Genomic DNA, 8027 nt, shown 5'->3' on the forward strand with positions numbered 1-8027 from the left:
AGGAACTGTATGGGTGTTCTGAGTCCTACGTAGCGTTACAGGAGGCCTTTTTCTCTAGACGACAGCAAGAAGGAGAGACGTTGCAGGAGTTTTTCCTGGCTTTGATGAGCCTTATGGCCAGAGTTAAAGAGCGTGCACCTAGTGACATGCAAAATGCTGAAATTCTCATGCGTGACCAGTTCGTTGAGCATGTTATTGATGGAGCCCTCCGCCGTGAACTGAAACAGTTCGTGCGCAGTAAGCGGACTGCTACTTTACTTGACGTCCGGGGTGAAGCGATCAGGTGGGAACGTGAGGGATTGCCAGGAGGCATGAGGGGACGTAGTCATTCTGTCCCCTCGGCGTTTGGTCTTCAGTATGGAGTTCAGAGCCGTTCTCAGGGAGTGGTTAATCCACCTCCAGTGTCTGAGTTAGGAGAGATGAGGGAAATGCTGAGGCTTCAGCAAGAGCAGTTAAATATACTCACCCAGAGTCTTGCCCGTTTACAAAACTCTCAGGAGCGTAATCGTTCCTCTCGTAACGGTCCTATAATATGTCGACGCTGTCAGCAGCCCGGTCACTTTGCCAGGGAGTGCGATGGCGTACGTGCCACATCCCGCACTCAGCCTAACTTGCCTATGCCTCCACAACCTGGTAGGCAGTCTGGTCCCTCTAGGGCGTCGGAAAACTAGCGCCTGCCGGACTGCAGAGCCACAGTTCGGTGGGGGTAGCCACTGGCTCCAGAGGAGTCTGAACGATTTCAGTGATGCTTCTAAGTTGGTGTCATCCTGTCCACATTTGACCGTAACCATAGGGGGAGTTAGTGTGCCTTGCCTTGTAGATACTGGGTCTATGGTGTCTACAGTGACAGAAAGTTTCTTTCTCCAGCATTTTGAGCCGTGGGGTCACGAGCGACTCCAGTCTTGTCACTGGCTGCAGCTCAGGGCAGCTAATGGATTAGCTATTCCCTATATTGGATATTTAGAGCTGGATGTGGAGCTCTGTGGCAAGTTGATGCCAAAATGTGGAGTGCTAGTGGTTAAAGACCCCCATGGTGAGGTGCCCTCTCAGGTTCCTGGCGTTTTAGGAATGAATGTGATTCGCAGATGCTATGGAGAGCTTTTCGGCCAACATGGTTCAGCCTTATTTGGATTGTCTGAAGTGTCTGGGGCTTCAGAGCCTGTTTTGCAGGCATTACAAACGTGCCATCAGGCTAGCGAAAGGACCCCTCGAGCTGTCCATGGTAAAGTAAAAGTTCGGGGCAGGAAGGCTTGTCGCATCCCTGGTGGTGTGATGAAGATTGTGGCAGCCACCTGCTCAGAGAAGTATTCCCACAGCACTGTGTTGTTTGAACCTCTGGATTCTGGCTTGCCAGCTGGGCTTCTTGCTTCTCCAGCTTTGGTCCGGGTGATTGGGGGCACAGCTTACATCCCAGTTGTCAATGTTGGGTCAACTGATGTGCTGCTCTATCCCCGTACCACTGTTGGTACTTTGGATGAGGTTCATGTTGTTAGTCTGCCTGCAGGAGTTACTGAGGTGCCATCGGGTGTGGCAACAACTGCATCCCACTCTGCATCCCATGTTGGGCCAGACCCAGTAGAAGCCATTGACCTGTCCTCATTGCCTGTGAATGAGCAGTGTCAGGTGAGGGCTCTGCTTAGGAAATACAAATCTGTCTTCTCTGCCCATGATGGTGATTTGGGTTGCACTAACTTGATATCCCATGACATCCCTCTCTTAGACGATGTTCCAGTTAGGCAGCGCTACCGACGTGTTCCTCCATCAGAATATGAGGTAGTAAAAGAGCATATTAATCAACTGCTTGAGTCACAGGTGATCCGGGAGAGCAGCAGCCCGTATGCCTCTCCGATTGTGCTGGTTAGGAAAAAGGATGGCAGTTTACGCATGTGCGTAGATTATAGGCAACTAAACAGTAAGACGAGGAAAGACGCTTTCCCTCTTCCTCGCATTGAGGAATCCTTGGATGCGCTTACAGGTGCGCGTTGGTTTTCCACTATGGACTTGGCGAGTGGGTACAACCAGGTTCCAGTTACTGAGGCTGACAGGCCCAAAACTGCTTTCTGCACTCCCTTTGGGCTGTTTGAGTGGAATCGTATGCCCTTCGGACTTTGTAATGCCCCTAGTACTTTCCAGCGGCTAATGCAGCGAATATTTGGTGACCAGCAATGCCAAACCTTGCTCCTTTATCTTGACGATATTGTGGTCTTTTCCTCCACAGTGGAACAGCATGTGGAGAGATTGGAGGTGGTGCTGAGACGACTTCAGCAGGAGGGTCTCAAAGCAAAGCTGACCAAATGTGCATTTTTCCAGCAGGAGGTACGGTACCTGGGCCATGTGATTTCCGACCAGGGCGTCTCAACAGACCCCACCAAGATTGAGGTGGTAGCTAATTGGCCGCCTCCTGCCACCATTTCTGAGTTGCGGTCTTTTCTTGGATTCGCCAGTTACTACCGTCGTTTTGTGGAGGGGTTTGCCAAGTTGGCGGCTCCGCTTCATAAACTGGTAGCTGTGCTGGAAGGCTCCAAAGTAAAGAGAGGTGAGCAGGCTGTAGCTAAGAGCTGGACAGAGGAGTGCCATCGCAGCTTTGAGGCCCTGAAAAATAAGCTCACCACTGCACCGGTGCTGGCTTATGCGGACTTTTCCTTGCCCTTCATCTTGGAGGTGGATGCAAGCCATGGTGGCCTAGGGGCTGTTCTGTCGCAGGAGCAAGAGGGTAAGGTTAGGCCAATAGCTTATGCCAGTCGGGGTTTGAGGCCCACAGAGCGTAACATGTTGAATTATAGTTCAATGAAGCTGGAGTTCTTGGCGCTCAAGTGGGCGATGACTGAGAAATTCAGGGAGTACCTGCTGGGCCATAAGTGTGTTGTTTACACCGATAATAATCCACTCAGTCACTTGTCCTCTGCAAAGCTAGGTGCCACTGAACGGTGGTGGGCAGCACAACTGGCAGCTTTTGACTTTGACATAAAGTACCACTCCGGGCTCCCGTCAGCACCAGCCCGGAGTACAGGATCTGGAAGTCATGCTTCCTGGTACATCTGTCCCTAAACCCTTACCGAAAGCCCTGCAGCTGGGAAGAACTGAGGTAACACAAGCTGTTGTTGTAGCCTTGCCTCAACATACACCTTCTAATGTTTGTGCTTTACAACAGGCTGATCCTGTCATACAGGAAATTTTGGTGTTCTGGAGACAGAAGCAGTGTCCCAACCCTGAGCAGCAGAAGCAGATGTCGCGGCCTGCATTGGTCTTGCTGCGGCAGTGGGACCGGCTGGTTGAGCAAAGTGGTATCCTGTACCGCCAGGTCCTTCGCCCTGACGGAGCTGAAGCGGTGTTGCAAGTGTTGTTGCCTGCTGCTTTAAAAGAGGAGGTGCTGAACCAAGTTCACCAGCAGCATGGTCACCAAGGTGTAGAGAGGACACTGGAGCTACTACGGGCTCGGTGTTACTGGCCAGGCATGTCCTCGGAGGTAGCACAGTGGATTCAGGCGTGTGACAGATGTCAGGTTGCCAAAGATACCCAGCCAGGTGCTCGTAGTTTTATGGGGCATTTGCTAGCTTCCCGACCAAACGAGATTCTGGCCATTGATTACACTATGTTGGAACCTTCGCAGAATGGTCTTGAAAGTGTCCTCATTATGACTGATGTTTTTAGCAAGTATACGCTTGCAGTTCCTACTCGTGACCAACAAGCCTCCACCGTGGCTCAGGTTTTAGTGTCAGAATGGTTCTCAAAGTTTGGGGTTCCTGCGCGTCTCCATTCGGACCAGGGCCGCAACTTTGAGAGCTCCCTCATTAAGCAGCTTTGCGGCCTGTACGGCATTGAGAAGTCCCGCACCACCCCTTACCACCCAGCCGGCAATGGCCAATGTGAGCGCTTCAATCGGACTCTCCACAACTTACTCCGCACCTTGCCAGTATCTCGGAAGAGAGACTGGAATTCCTGCCTGCCACAGGTACTGTACTCTTATAATTCCACTCCCCATCAAGCGACTGGCGAGTCTCCATTCTTCTTGATGTTTGGACAAGAACCCAGACTGCCAGTTGATTTCTTGTTAGGTAGAGTTCAGGACCCTGTCAGTGGCGATATCCATGAGTGGATTCAGGAGCACCAGACCCGCTTACAGATGGCCTTCGAGGGTGCCAGAGAGCAGTTGAAGGTTGCAGCTGAGCGTCGGAAGCACAATTATGATCAGCATGTTCGAGATGCACCACTGAAAGAGGGCCAGTTAGTGTGGCTGCGTGATTTCACCACCCGAGGGCGACATAAGATCAAGGATCTCTATGGCCCGGTGGTGTGCAAAATTTTGAAAGCTCCAAGAGAAGGAGGATCGGTTTACACCATCGCTCCTGTACATGACCAGGTCAAGGCCAGGCAGGTAAATCGGGCACTTTTGAAGGCTGTGGTTGGGGCAGGCTCCTCTGGGAGTGCCTCCAACCCTCATACACCCCCTCTGTATGAGCAACATGCAGAGGATGAGATGTCCTATGATCTAGTCCTGAGGCAGGAAGCCCCTGCAGTGACTCCAACCAGAGCAGCTGCAGTAACTCCAACATCTCCGTTACTGCCTCCATCAGCAGACCTGAACCCTGCTGTGCCAGGTCCTTCAGTTGCTCCCGCCACAGTTGCAGCAGACCAGCCGTCTGTCTCCGGTGCTGCTTCGTCTACAGCTTATCCAAATACCACTGAGACTGTAGTTCGGCGGACGGCGCGGTCTAATGCTGGCCGGCATCCTAATGTCCACCATCTCCCAAGGTCTGTGGGAGAAGCGGCACCAGTTGTTGTAAATGCCTCTGCCCTGGTGTCTAATGCAGTTACTGCTTATTTCCGCCCTTGGAGCTAGCGTGGTTTGCATGCGATTGTCCAGTTCATCGTCGGGGCGACGATGCAAGAAGTGGGGGTAGACTGTAGCAGGATAGTCCTGGGCTTGTAAGCCAATCGTGGCATATTAGTCAGACTATATAAGGTGGGTTATGGCCCTCTGCACGCTCTCTCTCTNTAACTAATGTCGAGGTAATTGAGTTGAGAAGGCTACTTGGCGCTTTCAGCCACATTGTTCTCCGGGATTAATGGAAAGAGTGATGGTAAATTCAATCCATGAGCTAAACAAATATTAATAACATGCTGCTTTAGGCTTTGACAAACGAATAATTCTAATGTCAGGTGTTTTCAAAGGGGACAAATCATGTGGACATGTAAGCTGTGTGTTTATTCCGGTGCTGTAAAAATACAGTTATTGAGACATTATTCAGTACATGACAGTATTCCACAGTTTCACCTTTGCCATGCCTTCATAGCGAATGTCTGTGTACATTTAGTACTTTTAATTCACTAAAGGTACATTTGTCAAGAATACACTCTGGGGAAAGAGTGGTGGGTGCAGAGAGTCGTGATGTGACATTTGAGCGAGCCTTTCATCGCCCTGTGTGTGATTTAAGCAGCCGTGTGTTGAGAGAGACCTGTTTGTTCATTTAACAGGGTTTCAAATAAGGAAGGAATCTGTGCAATGTCCATTCAGGGCCTCCAAGTTTATGACAAATGTGTGCTCTATATATACTGCACACAAATGCAGAGAGCATCAAAATACATCAGACTATGATGTAGCAGTTGTAGTGCAAAGTGTAATACACATATCCCAGGATAGTGAGATGAAAAGTGAGTAAAAACGCATAAATATTGACAAGAGACACTGATTGTCAAGTTATGATTTATCATAAGTGACTTGAAAAAAGACTTGTAAATGAAATTCGAATTTGTATGTTGTTGTTACTGAATTGTTGAATGTGAAGAAAAAGTGGAGTGGAATAAACCTCCCCAGACATTTGTATCCATTCAGTTAAATAAACTGTTTAAGTTGTAGCAGATTTGTATTGTTTGTTTTGTGTTAATACAACTTAAATGGTTCAAGGTCCTCAAATGAATTGAGTAACTAGAAACTGTCACAACTAGAATGTAGTGATTTGCTTTAGTGGACACAAACTGAGTGAATTCAACTTGAATAGTAACATTTGCTACACACATTGTAAATTACTTTAGATAAATGCTGCATATGAGTGTAACGTACTTCATAGTTTTAAGTTCAGTTGACTTCATGGAATAGGTGATATTAACCTTGTTCATCCAAGTAACCTTCACTTATGTGTACTTCGAGTTTGAGTTAATAAACTTGGTTGAAGGCAATCAGTTTCCTAAAACCATTTGAGTTCAGCTAACTCACAGGTTTTTGCAGTGTTCTTCCAGAATAAAAAGGTGCACCCCTCCCATTAGACAGGAGGCTGCTATTAGATTTCATAGTCTTGAACTGTCATGGGAAGAAAAGTCTGACATAGCACTTATGGAAATTTGATAAGACATCATTATTTACTGTCAGTCTTTGAACTACTATTTGATGTGTTTAATATTTGGTACAACATTCTTCTATAACACATGAAACAAAAATAATGATGCTTCTACTAATACCAATGATTATTATTGTTATTATAAATGAATCAAGGTGATCGTATCAACACTAGTAGTGTGACTTCACATGTCAGTCCCAGAACCTACAAGTGATATTTAGTTCAATTAAAATGTGTTTAAAATTGCATTAGATGCAGTACATGGCGTAATATCATTTCATGCATTCTTCACAATAGCAGAGGAGACAGTGCCACTAAAATGTGGAAATTAGGAAATGATATTAAGCTGTGGTTTGATGATGCTGTGGATTCTTTCTGGATGTCAGACTTTCCTAACAAGTGTGAAAAGTGTAGAGACATCCACTTGTCTTTGTGGTCGGCTGTCAGCTGATGATCAGAGGCAAACTATAAGGGCTATTTTCCTTTCGTACTTTTTCATTGTATGAATGTCTACTTATCCAAAACATCTGTGTTTCTGTGTGTCTGGATCACACTTTGTCTAAGCTGTGATAGGCAACACTGGTATTTTGCAAATACTTGAAAGGGACTTGAACAGAAAGAACTGCAACAAGGTGTAGAAAATGACAGCAGACAATTAATAAAGGTTTGTTTTCTAGTAGACTAATAAAAAGTATATTTTTCTTTAAATTATCAAAATGTAAAGATCAGAATATTTCATAAACATTATTTGTGGCAGATTGTGATATTGTAAAAATCCCCAAACCTCTGTTCTCAAGACCTTCATGCATATGAGTCAACAAGAACCCATTCACTGGAAACCCCTCTTTGTTACGTGAATCCATGCATATCTGTTATACAAGATGGGATTTCAGTGTGGTCAGCAAGACAAGGGTTAGACCACACAGTAATAAATTATGTAAACTATGTAGTAAATGCTAATGGTGTCTAAGTTCACATAGTGTTTGCTTGCGAGATGAGCCATGGTGTCCAGTGATAACCTGTGGTTCTGAAAACAGACTGTAAGTCAAAAGAAATCACGTTCACTCAGACTGTACATTACATTAAAGTGTAGCTACACCTCCAGTCACACCAGGTGTTCATGCACCGTTTGAAAACTGCATTCTGTTTAAGTTTAATGCTGGCTTTTATAAATTTAGTGTCAACGTCATAATAACACCAGCATTGATGTGTTTCATCATAGTACAGTCATATAGTTTAGTTCATGGCTCAAACAACATGTCTAAGTGTTAAGTACCTCTTTAAGATTTAAATTGTACACATAAGATTGTATCAGAGTGAAGTAATGACGTCTGTCAAAGGAAAAACATAGTTACGTCAGGGTGAATCATGTAGGCGACAAAAAAGAATAAAGGGATGAACATCACAGAGAGGAGATAGAGGAGGAGGAGGAGGAAGGAGAAAGAAAGGAAATCAAGCAGAACTCTGACAGTGAAAGGGCAATGAGAGGCCCAATGTTGTCAGAGGAAACTCCATTTCAAGCCTGTTGTAATTCACTGTAAGCCTGAAGATTTCTCACACAGCTTAAAGATCAAGAAGATTTGTTCACACTGCCTCCTAGAAACGGGGCCAAAGCTGAATCAGTCGAATCCTTTGAATCTTATCTTACATGTATCATTTTGTTGTTGATCAGAAAGCAGCATTTGCTGTTAA

This window comes from Stegastes partitus, unplaced genomic scaffold, assembly GCF_000690725.1.
Source record: "Stegastes partitus isolate 25-593 unplaced genomic scaffold, Stegastes_partitus-1.0.2 Scaffold16, whole genome shotgun sequence".
In the NCBI taxonomy this organism is placed as follows: domain Eukaryota; kingdom Metazoa; phylum Chordata; class Actinopteri; family Pomacentridae; genus Stegastes; species Stegastes partitus.